General features: G+C 40.7%; 1 protein-coding gene and 1 long non-coding RNA gene across 2 annotated transcripts in view; one reads left to right on the top strand and one right to left on the bottom strand.

Moving 5' to 3' along the window:
* The window catches only part of TPK1 (thiamin pyrophosphokinase 1), a 386,269-nt gene that overhangs the window by 355,223 nt on the left and 11,970 nt on the right, over positions 1-19,076 (top strand). The gene's annotated exons all lie outside the window — the stretch shown is intronic.
* LOC123334844 overlaps positions 13,518-19,076 on the bottom strand; it is a 63,505-nt gene continuing 57,946 nt past the window's right edge. The window contains exon 3 of the long non-coding RNA XR_006552997.2: positions 13,518-13,654. This is a non-coding gene — a long non-coding RNA (uncharacterized LOC123334844). The remainder of the gene's footprint in view (positions 13,655-19,076) is intronic.

Raw genomic sequence — 19,076 nt, 5'->3', positions numbered from 1 at the left:
TTGGTGATCTTCGTACAGTTTCAGTAAAGTAACAAGTAGAACCTCCAGTGTATCTGGGTGTGAAATGAATGGAAATTGAAGAACAGATAAGGAATCCCAGTGTCTGTTCTCTAATGTGCTTAAGAGAGACAGATGGAAAACTGCAAGGGGCTTGGAGTTAGGGAGGGAGTGACAGAGTTTCAGGTGGCAGAGCCTTGAACACATCTTGGTGGTCAGAGTAAGAAGGGAAGAGATGGGAAGAGTATGAAGAAATGAGAGGGTGCTCAGTAATCGCTAGGTCAAAGCTGTGAGCCGGTTGGAGACAGTGGTGCCCAGAGCATCGGACAGAAGAGATGTCTCCTTCTCTGTGGTAACCAGGGGAATGGAGAAATTAATTGACTGAATGAAACTGTAGCTGTTGGGAGTGAGTGCTGAGAAGATACGGAGGCAGTTCTTGGACTTGTTTCCCTAAGAAGTTGAGAGAGAGTCATATGTTCAGAGTGGATAATACAAAGTATAGTGTAGGAGGTTTTGAGTATATGGAAGTTTTTGAATAGCAGTTATTAATTAAAAATAGTTGACCAAGAAAAGAAAGAAAGATGGCCTTGACAGAGGACCTTGCAGAAGTTGAGTGCTTTCTCTTTGTCTGTTTTTAGTCTCACTGTGGAAATAAATGAATGCCATCCAAATGAGAACAAGAGGGACTACTTATTTGTAGTCACTTGCAGAGTGGCCCAAAGGCAGGCTGAGGGGTAGGGAAACTTTATAGTGGGAAGTGGAAGACTTGAAATCACCCTGATTAGAGTCTGGGCCTGGAGAAGCTGCAGGCCAGGCTAGCTAGAAGTGGACCCTCCTATGTAATTGGTTAGAGGAGCATGTTTGATGTACTGATGCCATCTTGGGCCCAGACAGTTCCTCCTGTCCTTCCACTGACCCTACCTAGGACTGTGTGATAAATCATGTCTCTGTTGTCAAGGGCTTTGTAGTTAATAGATATTGTTTAACACCCACTAAGTCCAGGTGGCCTGTATGCTTTGTTAGTCTCCAGACAGTGACAAAAACCTTTGCTGATATATTGCCAGTACCCACAAGACTGGTGACCCATTCATAAGTCTTGACCTAGAAATGCGCTTCCTGTTTCCAAACACATACCCCTAGACCCTAACCATGAAATTGTCCCAATGAGTGCAGCTTCAAATGCTCCTGAACATTGTCTGCCCAATCTTAGCCTCTAAGTCACCCTACAGTAAACTGATCCATCAATTATATGGAGCTTCCTGCCTCATTTTCTTGGTCTCAAGTTACCTTCTCAATGTGGTGAGCACTTCTCATTCCCCTCCATCCTTCAATATTTGGATTTCTTTGGCTGGTTTAAAAGTTGAAAACAGGGACAAAAACTAGGTAATTTGTCAGTTATTGATCAAGTCTTAGCTACTTGGGTTCGGTTGTTATGAAATTATTGTTTGGCTTCCTGGATTATTAATAGATATAGCAGTCTGACTTCCTGGGCTGGTTACTATAGATATGAGGTTGGTTTCTTGGGCAAGATTTTGCAGGTTGTAGATTCTGTTTTACATGTGGTCTTTCCATTGTCTAACTGTATACTCAGTCTCTCACCACTTTATCATTCTGAGATTTAAAAGGTCCTTCTGCTTGGAATCTATTATCCCTTTGTGTGTGTGTTAGTTGCTCAGTCATGTCCGACTCTTTGTGACCCCACGGACTGTAGCCCACCAGGCTCCCCTGTTCATGGAATTTTCCAGGCAAAAGTACTGGAGTGGGTTGCATTCGCTTCTCCAGGGGGTCTTCTCAAACCAGGTATCGAGCCTGGGTCTAGTGCACTGAAGGCAGACGCTTTACCATCTGAGAAGATGGAACTCAAGAGACAGAAGAGACCCGGAAAATAGTCAGTAATGGTATAAGCATAAGGAAATCTATAGGAATACATGTTATGAGCTAATGGAAATTCAAGCTGTACTATAAAGGAAAAGTTTTGTTTTGTTTTGTTTTTTAACCACATCATTTCCCGCCTTGCATAAGGTGAACCTAGGCTGTATAAGTGGAAGAGCAGGCCTGATGTCTCGGGACCTAGAGACTTAGGACCTCACCAAGCGAGACTGAAACTGAGATCCTAGGCAGAATGAGGGCTGTCTCAGCTACCTGAGACTTGATTTCCAGTCCAGTGTTCTCATCTTCATTGATCTAAGAACTTCCCTTCATCAAGCATGTTGCAAATGTCTTCTTCAAATCTAGAATCAGAGTTCAAATAATGCAGGATATTAACCCAAACCCTCCATTAATGACTCCATGGAGCTGTATAAAACTATGATAAACCTATTGTGAAAACTTACTATTCATACTGGCTATTCGGGCTAATAAGAATGATTAATGTTATATCATAATATGCATACTTTCAAGATTACTGTTAAAGAAATTCCCTTGTTCCCTTAAGACATGTGAGGAGCAGTTTCTCTGATAGGAGAAACAAGCGTATATTACCACTGATTGATTATATAGTAAACCTTTACCTTGCCTCTCTTCACGTAATGAATCTCTCTACTCCTTACTGCCTGATGGGAAAATTTAATGGGATGTTTCCTCCAGTAGTAAAACCACTGAGCCATAGAGAAAGTGCTTTTTACATCTAGTAAGGGAAATACCTTGATACCAGCTAGGAAGAGCCACGACTTCTACATAAACGTCGTGCTAAAATGAAAAGCTTAACAACACTTAGTTTATCAGAAACACATTTCTCAAAGTTTTGTCTGTGGACATGTGGTATTTTATGACATGAACTCAAAGGATGGAAAGGGAAATTATGGGAACAGGGTTCTGGCCATGTTCCCCTCTGGTGCTTCTGGACTCACCTTTCAGGTGGCAGAGAAGCAATATTAAATAAGTTCTGGAACACCTGGGGTTGGCATGCTTTGGTCGTCATAACCATGTAAGGAAATGCTGAGTTCTAGGAAAAGAAGTCAGTAAAAGATCCTCAGGATGGATCAATACCAAAGGAGTGTGGGTTGGTCTGTGTCTTGGCTTTCTGGATGCATTACCTGATACCTAGACCCTGGGACCTGAGTGGATGTTTGTAGAACAGACACCCAGTTCCTGGTCAACAGTCATTCTGGATCAGTACCAAAGTCATTCTCAGTCTTTATGTTGGTTGTTTTATTCAGATACCCATTTATTCATTCAATAAATATTCATTTATTCATTCAATAAATCTTTATAATAAGTCCACCTTAGACCCAGTACTCTGCTAACTGTGCAGTACAATGGAGAGCAAAACAAACCTGGTCTCTCCTGGGCTTCCAGGATTCTGAGTAGTGAGCGAACTTTAGAATTAATATTTTTAAGATAAGTACCTTTGTATGATTTAAACAGTTAGGGATTCCTGGTTTTTACTGGAGTTTGTCAAATTGGCAGACTAACTTCTACAAATTGAGAACAGCTCTACACATAATTATAAAATAGCATTCCTCACCTCATTTTCATAAAGATTTTTGTTCATGGCACCAAGTCTTTACCTTTGCACATAACACTGCACCCTTAATTCCAGCCAGTAGCGCTACCAGTATGTGCTGTAATGCAGTCTTGTACTGTGGAGCACAGCAGGTCCATTACCACAACGAATAACGGATCAGGGTAACCCCCTTTCAAGCATTCTTATTAATGCCTGCTTAGTCCAGTGTTTCTTACCTTTGTAAAACTCATGACTCATTTTAATAAACATAAAAAGATCACTCTTAATGTCTGATTTTCACAATAAATTTTACACTTAACACAAGTGCAATTCTAAGAATTTTTTTCAAACTCTACATATAGTTCCCACTCTATCCCTAAGAATTAGTCTTTTGCATCATAAAGCATATGAATGTCTATGTAGATGACAGTAACTGGCCTTTGTCATATATTGTTTAAAAAAGCACAGGTGTACAAAGAGGTATTTTAGGTATCCTAAAATGGCAATCAAGTCAACCCAACAGAAATTTACTATACTCTTTTTTAAAAAGGGCTTTACGGGACAGTTTTTTCCCCATTGTAATTATATTATCTCTTTAATTCCAAATGTCATGAATTAGCCATATGGGAGAAACTTAGAAGACAGTATAGTATTTTTGTATTTCCTACACTTATCTCCTATTTCTGAGACTGTGTAGATCCCTTTGCACACTGGGTTTTGGCTAAATCAAAACAGAAAGTAGATCTTTTTATCTTAGTATTTTAGAAACCAGTAACATATATCACATACCAGGAGCATGGCTTTTGCAGTTTTTCACAAGTGTCATGTTTGAAGGTGGAACTACATGCAGTCAATTGCACTGTTAAAAATTTAATGCCTCTGCCTGAAGAATGTACCAGTATATTAATTTAGTGGTGCATTACAACTCTGCATTTGAGGGTCATGAGCTTATATCACCAATCCTGGTAGGTATCTTCTAATAAGGTTCAATATGATTAATGTATGAGCCTTTTATTTTAAAGTAAAGATAGCTTTTTACTTAGATTTTACATATTTTTCCATGTTGTATAAAATGATTTATATGTGGATTCTTTACCAACTGAGCTGTCAGGGAAGCCCCATAACCTACCTTAACTAGTCCTAAATAAACACGTCACCATTCTTGTATTGCACATTATAAGAGCCATACTAGACTAATTACTGCTTAAAAAAGCATTTTGCATTTGTGCAAAACTTTTAAAAATCTGTCCCTTTTTTATTCAAAATATTAGAGCAGCATAGAGAGAAAAAGATCTACCAAAATAGCAGCTGTAGTAAACAAAGTAACATTTATGTAGAATGTTGAAGCACATTTAAGTCCTGAATCAAGAAGAGATCCGTCACTCAGGCAAAATGCCCAGGAGGGTGCCAGGAAGAAGTCCACCAGGGCGTCCATCAGAGACAGATGTGTGTCCAGATGCCTGACTTCCTGCCTGGATCTAGAGGATGCTCATCCCTGGCCCCAGTTGAAAGTCTACACATCTCTTGTAAGATGTTTAGAAGGAAAGACAACCTGCCAAAATGGCTTCTTCATCCCTTGACAGGGAAACGGACTGAGTTAGGTTGTCTGCATCTCTGGGCTTATTTGGAAGAGTAAGACCTCTATGGAATGAGGACCAGAAGAGACAGAGTTTATCAGTTCAGATTAATTCCTTCAGCAACTCGGAACCAGTCCACAGTCCTGCAATGCATTCTGTAGGAAATGCCCCTTTGATTCCAAAGAAAGGAAACTGCCATGTCTGTCAGTAAATAGAAAATGGGACATTCGAGCACTAACGGAGTGTGACTGTGACACGGGAGGCTTGCTGGCCACAGCTCAGAAGAGGAGCTGCCCTGAAGCCAACGTCAGAGACAAACTGTTCCAGATCCGTCAGGCAGCCACAGGGCCCAAGGGGAAGCCACTCTGCAGTCACTCCTTGGAAAAGCTCAACAATTAAGTGTAGAGAACAGAGACAGCACAATCATGTCTGTCATCTCTGCAGCAGGGAGGGGATCTCCCATAATCGGAGGACATCACAGGCATCTTAGTGAGCGTTCGTGAGTGAGGTCCATGGGAGCTCGGATCAGACATACTTTTTGAGATGATTGAGATGTTCTAGGAAGAATACGGGAAGAGGCAGTTACTGCCCCAGATTGTTTTTCAGGGAAAAAAAAAAAATCTGATCAAGAGCAGAAAATTGAGAAGTCACAGTTGTACCCATCGAGAGGGTAGTTTGCGATGCTCCATCGACTACTGATGAAACCAAAGTGAGGAGCTTAGATCTGCTCGTCAGCAAAGCACAACCAGGCCCAGAGTCAGAGGGGCCTACTGGTGAGGCCTCTTACCAACTAGATGCCAGATGGCATCAGAGAAACCAGGGAAACCATGGATCTTTCTGTCAGCCTAGATGCTAGCAGGGAATATATGGGATTATTTGTTTATTGCTCAATTACTAATATAGAAAAGATGTTCTCAAGCTGCTTCTATATTTATATATACACTTGCGGTTTAACAGTTTTTAAAAATAATTCAATTTTTTAGCAATGATTGTTTTTAAATAGATTGTTATAAATTTGGCTATATCATACCAAATAAATATCACTTCTTAACCCTTTGATATAACTTTAGCTTGTAAGAATTATATAACTCAGTTTTTGGGGAATGATTTTTTTAATATAACCAAAAGTCATCATTCTCCATCCCCTTTTTACTAAAAATGTTATAATCATCTGATTTGGGTAAACCTGATGCCAGATGCAAAAGTAGGACGTCAAGAAACACCTGGAGTAACAGGCAAATTTGCCCTTGGAATACGGAATGAAGCAGGGCAAAGACTAATAGAGTTTTGCCAAGAAAATGCACTGGTCATAACAAACACCCTCTTCCAACAGCACAAGAGAAGACTCTACACATGGACATCACCAGATGGTCAACACCGAAATCAGATTGATTATATTCTTTGCAGCCAAAGATGGAGAAGCTCTATACAGTCAGCAAAAACAAGACCAGGAGCTGACTGTGGCTCAGATCATGAACTCCTTATTACCAAATTCAGACTTAAATTGAAGAAAGTAGGGAAAACCACTAGACCATTCAGGTATGACCTAAATCAAATCCCTTGTGATTATACAGTGGAAGTGAGAAATAGATTTAAGGGCCTAGATCTGATAGATAGAGTGCCTGATGAACTATGGAATGAGGTTCGTGACATTGTACAGGAGACAGGGATCAAGACCATTCCCATGGAAAAGAAATGAAAAAAGCAAAATGGCTGTCTGGGGAGGCCTTACAAATAGCTGTGAAAAGAAGAGAAGCGAAAAGCAAAGGAGAAAAGGAAAGATATAAGCATCTGAATGCAGAGTTCCAAAGAATAGCAAGAAGAGATAAGAAAGCCTTCTTCACCGATCAATGCAAAGAAATAGAGGAAAACAACAGAATGGGAAAGACTAGAGATCTCTTCAAGAAAATTAGAGATACCAAGGGGACATTTCATGCAAAGATGGGCTTGATAAAGGACAGAAATGGTATGGACCTAACAGAAGCAGAAGATATTAAGAAGAGATGGCAAGAATACACAGAAGAACTGTACAGAAAAGATCTTCATGACCCAGATAATCACGATGGTGTGATCACTGACCTAGAGCCAGACATCCTGGAATGTGAAGTCAAGTGGGCCTTAGAAAGCATCACTACGAACAAAGCTAGTGGAGGTGATGGAATTCCAGTTGAGCTATTCCAAATCCTGAAAGATGATGCTGTGAAAGTGCTGCACTCAATATGCCAGCAAATTTGGAAAACTCAGCAAGTGGCCTCAGGACTGGAAAAGGTCAGTTTTCATTCCAATCCCAAAGAAAGGCAATGCCAAAGAATGCTCAAACTACCACACAATTGCACTCATCCCACATGCTAGTAAAGTAATGCTCAAAATTCTCCAAGCTGGGCTTCAGCAATACGTGAACCGTGAACTTGCAGATGTTCAAGCTGGTTTTAGAAAAGGCAGAGGAACCAGAGATCAAATTGCCAACATCCGCTGGATCATGGAAAAAGCAAGAGAGTTCCAGAAAAACATCTATTTCTGCTTTATTGACTATGCCAAAGCCTTTGACTGTGTGGACCACAATAAACTGTGGAAAATTCTGAAAGAGATGGGAATACCAGACCACCTGACCTGCCTCTTGAGAAATCTGTATGCAGGTCAGAAATCAACAGTTAGAACTGGACATGGAACAGCAGACTGGTTCCAAATAGGAAAAGGAGTATGTCAAGGCTGTATATTGTCACCCTGCTTATTTAACTTATATGCAGAGTACATCATGAGAAACGCTGGACTGGAAGAAGCACAAGCTGGGATCAAGGTTGCCCAGAGAAATATCAATAACCTCAGATATGCAGATGACACCACCCTTATGGCAGAAAGTGAAGAGGAACTAAAAAGCCTCTTGATGAAAGTGAAAGTGGAGAGTGAAAAAGTTGGCTTAAAGCTCAACATTCAGAAAACGAAGATCATGGCATCCGGTCCCTTCACTTCATGGGAAATAGATGGGGAAACAGTGGAAAGAGTATCAGACTTTATTTTTGGGGGCTCCAAAATCCCTGCAGATGGTGACTGCAGCCATGAAATTAAAAGACACTTACTTCTTGGAAGGAAAGTTATGACCAACCTAGATAGCGTATTCAAAAGCAGAGACATTACTTTGCCAACAAAGGTTCGTCTAGTCAAGGCTGTGGTTTTTCCTGTGATCATGTATGGATATGAGAGTTGGACTGTGAAGAAGGCTGAGCGCTGAAGAATTGATGCTTTTGAACTGTGGTGTTGGAGAAGACTCTTGAGAGTCCCTTGGACTGCAAGGAGATCCAACCAGTCCATTCTGAAGGAGATCAGCCCTGGGATTTCTTTGGAGGGAATGATGCTAAAGCTGAAACTCCAGTACTTTGGCCGCCTCATGCAAAGAGTTGACTCATTGGAAAAGACTCTGATGCTGGGAGGGACTGGGGGCAGGAGGAGAAGGGGACAACAGAGGATGAGATGGCTGGATGGCATCACTGATTCGATGGACGTGAGTCTGGGTGAACTCCGGGAGTTGGTGATGGACAGGGAGGCCTGGCGTGTTGCGATTCATGGTGTTGCGAAGAGTCTGACACGACTGAGTGACTGAACTGATGCCAGATATTTTGAAACATTAATTTTCATTCTTATAGTTGAAAATACAGCCACTCATTACAAATTAATTTTTTTCCATTTTCTCTAATGATAAAAATCAGTTTATTTAGAATTATAAATAAAAACTCTGGTACTAAAGCCTTCTTCTGTATCATGAAATAACTTTCCCATATTAAAATAATAGTGAATGTAGATTAGCTGCATTTCAACTTAATTTGTACCTAGTGCATTTCCTATAGATATAGCACAATTCAGTTCAGTCACTCAGTTGTGTCCAACTCTTTGCGACCCCATGAATCGCAGCTTAGCAACTAAACAACAAGAGAGCTAGGTGGACAAAGCTCTGAGCCTAGGATCCTAACTGGTCAAAGTGCGATCAGCTTCATTTATATCTGTGTTAAACCACTGAACCAGATCATAGACATGGGCCCTTCCAGATTAGAAATCCTGTGATAAAAGAAGTCAGCCCAAGTCATATACCTAATGTGGAGAAAAAGACATTTGAACATTTAACATGTGAGAATATACATGCCACTGTTCCACTGATACAGTAAATGCTAACTAGAAAGTCTTAAGTTTGAGCCTGGGATAATATAATATGCAACCTTTGTATGCAAATAGTTAATGCAAAGCAAGTACATCAAGAAAGGAGAGAAGTTCACGCTACCAGCAGGAAAGGATCCATGGTATGAATATTGAAAAGTGGATTGATTATTACAACTAGAGCGGGAGGGAATATATTACTTGTGCATTAAAGTAGCTTGCTTTTAAGAATGGCTAATATTTTCAGACTCATTAGAATATTCATATAGTAAGATGCCAGCTATTTCTAATATGAAATATTAACATTGTGTATCAGTGAGAGGAAATTAAAAATGGAAATAGGTCATGATGAAATTTATTAGAAGCAAGCCGTATACATTTGTACATTTATGGACAAAGAAGACACTGTTTTATTACCCTTACTATAACAAATCATTTCTTTTAGTAATAAAACATGTGACGTAAGTGTGGTTTTTCCTAAAAGACAGTGGGCAGACTCTCACTAACTGAAATTCTGTTCTAAAAATAGCCACATAATCTAATGAACTCTGCTTTGATCGTAAACACGTATCTACTGTTTCTGTTTTGTCAATATTTTTCCACAAGGCAGTGAAAAGCCACTGTGACCATTGGGATTTTGTTTTCAAGAGTCTCACAAGAGGTTCAAGCTGAGAGGTATCAGAAAGATCATTTCTTATTAGAGTTGATGTCGAAGGTACTGATGGCCCTGGTAGGAAGGGCACAGGAGGTAGTGGGAGGCGGTCCCAGGGAACCACAGTTGCCATGGAGTCTAGAGAGGGCGGGGCCGAAGAGGAAGCAGGGAGCCCGGCAGCAAGGGAGATGCTTTCCTGTGGGAAGCAGACATTTCATCAGCAAGGGGGCCCCAGGTGAGCGGTCGGTCTGGCAGAGTTATCCAGATTGAGCCCGAGTCTCAGAGAGATTTCCATGGCCCATCAGAACTTCCGTTTGCAAACTCAAGGACTCAGAGTCTTCGGATTAATTTAACTAAATGTTGCCAGCCACAGTAGGAGAATCAGCTTCTAATGGCAGCTGCCCTTCACTACTAAGATTTATCAGTGTATACATGCAGAGATTTTTCTAATTCTTAGGTGGTGAAAATAATAACAAGTTTTCTTTTCACATATTGGTGTGTGTATTGGGTGTGGGAGATAGGGATATGTGTAAATATGGACGCTATTATAGTTGTTTTTTAAAAAACAAACACAAACAAACAAAAAAAAACACCCTCATTGTAACCTAATAGGGTACCTTGTGTTCAGAATTTGTAAACCTTTCTTCAAAGTGGTCCTGTTCTTCCCTTTAAGGAGATGTTCCTTCTACACATGGGTTATTTTGAAAATCCGTACCATTCTGTTTTTGGTTTTTTTTTGTTTTTTTTCACTTATCGTTAAATGTAACAAGAAAACTTGAATATATATGATGATGTGTGTGCTCAGTAACTCAATGGTGTCCAACTCTTTGCGACCCCATGGACTGTAACCTGCCAGGCTCCTCTACCAGGGCTTCGTCTCCGTTCAGGGTCACCTGGCTTTATTTGCATGGATACCCCTGAACTTGTCCTCTCCAGTGTCACAAGCCAAAACTTATCTTTGTCTTTATGATTTCCACACTTTCACCACTTTCATCTACACCCAAGGTGACAGCTTTAATCTACCTCCTACCCATCACATACTGTCGCCAGTTGAAATCTATACGGTTATCAATAAGGTTAATAGGTCCCTTCACCAATTAGAACAACATGTATCCTAGTTCTTACAGATGTCATTATGCATGAAGTATTAATAGACTGGGCATCCCAAGTGGCGCAGTGGTGAAGAATCTGCCTGCCATTGCAGGAGACTCAAGAGACTCAGGTTTGATCCCTGGGTGGGGAAGATCCCCTGAAGTAGGAAATGACAACCCGTTGTAGTATTCTTGCCTGGAAAATTCCATGGACAGAAGAGCCTGGCGGGCTACAGTCCATGGGGTTGCAAAGAGTCAGATGAAGCTGAGTACAGAGCACATACATAGGCTGGTTTATAGACTGATTTAATCGAATCTTATTCAAATAAGTTACGTCCTTCAAAGCAGTTTTTGGGGGCCGCCACTGTCTTTTTCCAAGCCCACACATGTCATTCTCATCTTGTCCCTCACAGCATCCTGTAACAGTCCTCCCAATATGGTTATGCCTTTTTCTGAGCATAATGTTTATATGTTTTTTATTTGTCAGTCTGCTAAGGGTTATCTGATTTGACTGGTAAATCCTAAAACAGCATAGATTGTGTGGATGTCACCTGAGGTCTGAGATTGATGTTAAGTAATTATCCTTTCCTACCTCACATATTCTTTTCTTTCTTCACTTTTCTATGCCATTTCCATCTGTTTGATGGACTTAGAATAATCTCTGTTGACATTTGAAGGATAGAAGCAAATGCCACTTTAAAGCTGCCTCCACGCAGATGAAATGCTGATGATAACACAACAAATTTTCAATACTTTTAATGGAGAAGTCAAAGCTCTTTATCAACATTAACCCCTTTATCTTCACAACAGCTGTGGTAGAGGTAATGGAGGACAGGTATTATTGGCATTTTGCATCCAGATGCTGAACTGAGGTCACCTGAGGAACATGGCAGTGGAAAGGTCAACCCTGTTTTTTTTTTGGTACTTGAGGCCGTGAGCACAAGATGACTTGTCTAGTGTTCTACAGCTGGTCAGCAACAAATTGGGATGACCTTTGCCATATATAGCCAGCGTTCTCCCCTCTGTGTGAATGTTTTGGGGGTGCACCAGCGTCCACAGGTGGCAGGGCAGGGCCCCAGGAGGCGAAAGAAAACAGAGCAAAGTAAATCAGCTCAGAGCAGCCTTTGGACAGACTAATGTACCCCTCTTTGCTGCTGCTGCTAAGTCGCTTCAGTCGTGTCCGACTCTATGCGACCCCATAGACGGCAGCCCACCAGGCTCCCCCGCCCCTGGGATTCTCCAGGCAAAAACACTGGAGTGGGTTGCCATTTCCTTCTCCAATGCATGAAAGTGAAAAGTCAAAGTGAAGTCGCTCAGTCATGTCTGACTCTATGCAACCCCATGGACTGCAGCCCACCAGGCTCCTCCGTCCATGGGATTTTCCAGGCAAGAGTACTGGAGTGGGGTGCCATTGCCTTCTCCACCCCCTCTTTGCATGCACATTTAAATCTGATATGGACTCTTCACACTGAAAAATTTTGGTCCAGTTCTACACAGATCATTCATTTTGCCACCAATTATGAATGTAAACAGGTCACATTTTATGGATTTGGAGGGCCCTTTTTTATTTCATAAACCCAGAAAGTATTTTTTTCCCTAAAAATAGCTTTATTTGGCTCTTTAACTGCAACCTGGGGGCTGTAAGTAGAATTTAGTGCATTTAATGACCTAACACATTTTCTTTTTAACAAAGAGAAACGATAACTTTTGTTTATTTTGGAGAAGCCTGAGCATTTGAAAGTCCTAATGCTGGGAGGCATTTTTCTAACTGGCCTAATCAGCCTTGATTCCCCCAGGCAGCAGCGTTTCCTTGGTCTGTTTTTCGAACAGCAGGCTGTGGAGACAGGACACAGGAAATGTGGGAGATGGAAGAAAAATTGAACATCAGGAGCCTTCTAATGAAGGCTCTAATCCAAGGGCAAGGAGAATGTGTGACTTCCGAGAGATGAAGATAAATGCAGCCACTTTCAAATAGAATTATAATAGCCCTTCCTTAGTCATTTGAGTTCAAGGAAGGATTAGTTGTCAGGATAGAGAGGTGACCAGTGCTCACCTTGGGAGGAGTCTTACAGATGAGGATTTTGAGAGATAAGAGCCTGAAAGAAAGGACTTATTATCAGAGCCCTGCATAACAATCAGTAGTAAGTCTCCTCTTATCACTGCCCAGGTGCTGAAAAGTTCTGGGATATAATTCAGGTTAATTTTCAGGTCCTCCTGCATCAATAAGTGTAAGTAAAGGTTGTCCTTGCTGAGCTTCAGTAGGTTGACAAAGGAAGGACTGCTTCCCACATAGCAGCTGAGCACTCTGCATCTCTCTTCCATGCATGCGTGCTAATTTGCTTCAGTCATGTCCAACTCTTTGTGGCCCTGTGGACTGTAGCCCCCCAGGCTCTTCTGTCCATGGGATTCTCCAGGAATCTGGAGTGGGTTGCCATGCCCTCCTCCGGGGGATCTTTCTGACCCAGGATTCAAACCCGCCTTTCTTATGGCTCTTCCAAGAAGCTGTGATGTAGGTATCAAAAGCCAGCTGATTTCTTCCTCAATTTAGTATTCATTGTCTTCCATCCAGATTTATTTTAAAGCCCTTCAAATCAGTGAGCATCTGTCTCTTGCTTTGATTCTTATAATGGTATCACTTCAGCTTTGGAGGAATCAAGGTGAACAAGATGAAAACCCTTTCCCTCCACAAGTTCTTAGGCAGTTTCCCAAATTTTTGTCTAAATTTTAATATTGAAATATTTCAAACCTAAAGAAAAAATTGGAATTGGAAAAGAAAAAGTAAAATTGTTATTATTTGCAAATTACATGACATTACATAGAGAAAACCCTAACAACTTCACCAAAAACCTGTTATAACCAATAAATGAATTCAGTGAAGTTGTAGGATACAAAAAAAATCAGTACAAACATTTGTTGTGCTTCAATATACTAATAATAAATTATCAGAAAGAGGAACTAAAAAAATTTTCATTTACAATTTCATCAAAAAGAAAACCTAGATATTAAATGCCTAAATAAATTTAACCCAGGAGGTGAAAGATCTCCACACTGAAAACTGTAAGACATAGTTAGAAGAAATTCAATAAGACTAAAATAAATGGAAGGGGATGACAGAGGAGGAGATGGTTGAATGGCATCACCAACTCAATGGACATGAGTTTGAGCAAGCTCCGGGAGATGGTGAAGGACAGGGAAGCCTGGTGTGCTGCAGATGGGGTCGCAAAGAGTTGGACACGACTGAGTAACTGAACAACGGCAACAAAATAAATGGAAAGATATTCCATTAATAGAAAAATTATTATTGTTAAAATGTGTATACTACTCAGAACAATCTGCAGATTCATTGCAGTCCCTATCAAAATTCCAGTGGCATTTTTCACATAGAACAATCATATAATTTGTATGGAAACACAAAAGACCTCAAATTGCCAGAGCAATCTTAACAAAGCCAGAGGCATCATGCTTCCTGATATATATAACAAAGCTGTAATAATCAAATAGTATGATATTGGCATAAAAGAAGACACACAGATCAGTGGACCCAAACAGCCCCAAAAATAAACCCATGCATATATGGTCAACTAATCTTTGACAATAAAGCCAAGAATACAATGGAGAAAGAAATGCTGTAGGGAAAAGTAGATGGCCACATGCAAAGGAATGAAACTGGACCTCTATCTTACACCACACACAAAAATGAACTGAAAATGGATTAAAGGTTTTAACATAAGACCTGAACCCATAAAACTCCAAGAAGAAAACGTACAGAAAAAGCGCCTTGCCATTTACTTGGCAATGATTTTTTTTGGATTTGACCCCAAAAGCAAAGACAACAGAAGCAAAAAATAAATAAATGGGACTACATTAAAGTATAAAAAGCCTCTGTGCAGGAAAGGAAGCCATCTTCTGCAGAGGAAACCATTAACAAAATGAAAACTCAACCTACTAAAAGGGAGAAAATATTTGCCAATCATAAATATGGTATTAATGTCTAAAATATATAAAGAACTCACACAACTCGATAGTAAAAATCCAAACAATCCAATTAAAAAATGGGCAGGGGATCTGAATAGCCTTTTCGCCTAATCATCAGGGAACTGCAAATCAAAGCCACAGTCAGCTATATTCACTCACACCTGCTGGACTCCTCTTCTTATCAAAAAAGATAGCAAGTGTTGCTGGGGCTGTAGAGAAAAGGGAAGCCCTGTGCACTGTGGTGTAGCCACTATGGAAAGCAGTATTGAGGTTCCTCCACAGGTCGAGAATAGCACTTTATCTAACCCAGCAGTCCCACTTGTGGGCGTTTAATCCAAAGAAAAGGAAAACACCAACTTGAACGGCTATTTTTGCCCTCGTGTTTGCTGCAGCATTATTTGCAATAGTCAAGCCACGGAAACAACTTGAACAACTGTGTCCATCAATGGATAAATGGATAAAGAAAATGTGAGATTTTATACATACACACAGGAATATTATTCAGCCATAAAAAGAAGGAAATCTTGCCATTTGCAGCAACATGGATGGACCTTGAGGGCATTATGCTAAGTGAAATACATCAGAGAAAGAAATACAGGGTGATCTGATTTATATGTGGAATCTAAAACACTCAATAAAAACCAGTCTCAGATACAAAGACCATACCAGTGATTGCCAGAAGTCGGGGGGTGGGGTGAAAGGATGGGAGAAATGCGTGAAAGTGATCACCAGGTGCAGCCATAAAATAAATGAGTCATGGGGATGTGATAATATAGCATAGTGACTGCAGTTAACAAAGCATAGTGAGTTGAATATTTGACACTTGCTAAGAGAGTAGACGTTTCATATACTCTACACATCAAAACTAGAAACAGTCTGACTTTCTGCCTTCAAGAAAATGAAAAAGCAATATATCAATTTAATTTTTGAAAATTTTCAAGAGCCACCATAATATAAATGCCATTTTATAACAGCATAATATAAATGCTGTTTTAATAATAATACTCCTACTCCGAGTTCCTATTTTAAAATGTAAATTAGCAATTTTAAATAGAAAGTCTGTCTCACCTATGTACATAGAGACATTTTTTAAATCTGTAGTTCAAAAAATTAAAAGTGTAAAGACCAATCACAGAGAATTGGTTTTAGAGGCAGATGGTTTGCTTTGCTGCTAACAAAACCTGAGTCACATTTTCTTCATGTACAGCCATTACTCTCAATAGGCTGAGCATCTTCAGAGAATAATTGATGGATATAGAGCATACAGTGGTTCCATTATGTCTGAAATAGTTAATGATGTCCAGTAAGTCTAATTAGCTCCTAGAACTTAACCTAATATTCCAAGATGGTAGGGAACCTAGAGATTCATCATAATAGGTTCATTAAACATGTGTCTGTATGGAAGAGACAGTATTCCTTTAAGTCTTGAGAGCGGTTTTATTGGTCTCACCACGGCATGCACTTACCCTCCTCCGTCAGGCTACTGACAGTTCTGCACTTACGGGAAGACCAGTGTCAGTTCTTTTTTTTTTTTTAGAACGCTTCAAAGTACTGCTTTAACCTCCCTTAGTAACATGTGTCTAACAACTTTTATGATCATCATAGCCTGTGGATTTAACCTCTTGAGCTTCATTTTCCTCATCTGTAAATTGCAGATAAAAACCCGCTGTACCTTGAACACATAAGTGCTCAGATAATGTCTTGAATGAAGGAGAATTACTCCATCTGAAATACCACTTCTTTGCCAAGCATCTCCCAAAGCTTGTTCACTTCCTTCTCTTTTACTCCCTCAGTTTTATTGGATTTTAGATATGTTTGCATTACCTTTTTAATAATTTCTTAAACTTACAGATTTGGGGGAAGCCAGGCTTCTGGGGGATGGGATGTCTGTGGCCTCCCATTAGAATGTACAACCCATTTTGGCTCCAACCTCATTAGCTCCTGCCTCACGCTTCCATTGCATCTCCTGAATCAGACTATATACACATCTTTACCTTTTACTAAAAGGTCAAGTCCTTGAAGGCATCCACACTCATGCCTGTATCCTTAGTGCCAGCACACGGTCTGCAACCTTCATGATTACATGTCAAACACATAAGTTTATACATGTATGCAGACGACACCTGAAATGATTCTAAGTACCACACATAACCTAGCCTGGCAGAGTTTATCTCATTTTGTGTATCAGCTGGCTATAAACTAGTAGCTGAATTAAGGCATTTGCTAATTGTTCAAATCATGACCTCTCTCTTTTTTTTTTTTTTTTTTTCCATTTTAAAAGACTGTTAAGGTAGGAGAGGAAATTCTGATCTTATTGGCAGAATAACAGAAGAAAGCAAAAGGGATGAAAATTTCTTGAATACTTATTATGTGTTAGAATTTTGACTATATAACCTGTACAGCTTCTCTGTGAAGTAGACATGATTATCCACACTTTGCACATATGAGGAAACTGAAGTTGGAAAGTTAAATAACCAAGTTCATAGAACTAGAGAGTGGGAGAGCCATGATTTAATCCTCGGTCTGACCTACTAACATCATGAAGGGGCTCATAGGTTTTGACAGCGAGATGCCTCCTTGGTGGCATCTAAGCAAAATGGTCACACAGGTGCAGAGGGATCAAGTGCTTGCCGCTCTTGCTTTCCTATGTTTGAGTGTTTCAGACGCCTCCAAAGGACTCCTTTACACACTGTCACCCACATCTGAGGGGCTTCCCCAGTGGCTCAGTGGCAAAGAATCTGCCCTCAATGCAGGAGATGCAGGTTTGATCCCTGGGGCAACCCACTCCAGTGTTCTTGCCTGGAGAATCCAATGGACAGAGAGAGGTACCTGACGGGCCGCAGTCCATAGGGTTGCAAAGAACTGGACACGACTAAAGTGACTAGCACACATGCACTCACCCACTTCAAAAGAACACGGCCTCACTCTTACAGAAGTGACGTGGGCTGGAATCCAGGGCAAATGGCCCTCCTTCCCTCCAGCTGACGGGAAGAGAGCTGGATATTTGAATTTTGCCAGTTTGCCAACCTCGGCTTTGCAGTCTTCTGTCTTTCCAGCTTTGGGGAAAAGCTGTGGGACATCACTGAGAGCAATAGAATATTAAATGCCTAGTTCTCATCCTTTGCTCCGGGAAAGAAAACTTTGAGATAATGGATGAAAATTATAAAATCAATTTTAATGTTGCCCATCTTTTTCACTTCTATTTCTCTAAAACATGAAAGTCTCAAAAGTCAGACTACGCTTCTGTGTTCCATAATATAATTCACATTAAATTTCACTGGAAGAGGAATTTAACCAGTCCTCACAAGCCAATATCCTTATTATCATTAGACTACGGTTTTTCCTTAAAACAATCGATGGTGATGTCTTTGAAGCTAATAGATAAGACACAACTTTCATATTCAAACAGAGCAAGCAATTTTAGGTTACGTTTATCACACATTACATCGTTGCTTATAGTCTCACATATAGCTATCATTTTTATTTTTTGTCTACAGTTAAAAACAGGCTGACTGGTTGTCTTAGGACAACTATATTTAGTTCCTCTGTACTCTGTACAAACAAAAATGGAAAAAATTTTGAATTTGAGTGTTTTAAATGTTGAATTGAAATTAAATGTTCGGCCAGCCAGTCCTCTGGGGTAGAAATGAAACAGTAATCTGTGAAGGAGTGACATCGTGAAGATGGAAACATGGGTCATTCCCCACTTCAGTCGCCTTCACAAGAAGCCCTAACAACTATCCACAGACAAGACACCGTTGTGACAATCCTAGAAGGCAAGGGTGAGGCTGAAGCACCCTCCTGCACATGGAAACTGTGGGGCCTGTCCTCCAGCCCCACCTGCAGTGCTACTCGAGCAGAGAATGGGACCAGTGTGTCTCACCTTCTGCGCTGCAAAACCAGCAACTGTCTGGCCAAAGGATCTGGTGCACAGTTAGGTCCTTAAACAATGGGCTCTGCTGACTGGGGCCCATTCGGCGGTCCTGGTCAAGCAGGCGAGCCAATTCATAACCACAGCTCTGACAAGTACAGTGCCCAGTCCTACCCACCCAGACAGCCTGACCAGAGAACCCAGGCAACCACAGAGCCCCCTCTGTGTCTTGTGAACCAAGCCAGCAGTCCTGTCCAGCCACAGCACACACCCTACAACTTCAGCACTCAGGCAGTGGCCTTGCCCACAAAGGCCACCCTGA

Source organism: Bubalus bubalis, chromosome 8 (genome assembly GCF_019923935.1).
Source record: "Bubalus bubalis isolate 160015118507 breed Murrah chromosome 8, NDDB_SH_1, whole genome shotgun sequence".
Classification (NCBI taxonomy): domain Eukaryota; kingdom Metazoa; phylum Chordata; class Mammalia; order Artiodactyla; family Bovidae; genus Bubalus; species Bubalus bubalis.
Note: the sequence above shows the minus strand (reverse complement) of the source record. Positions and strands in the feature narration are given on the sequence as shown.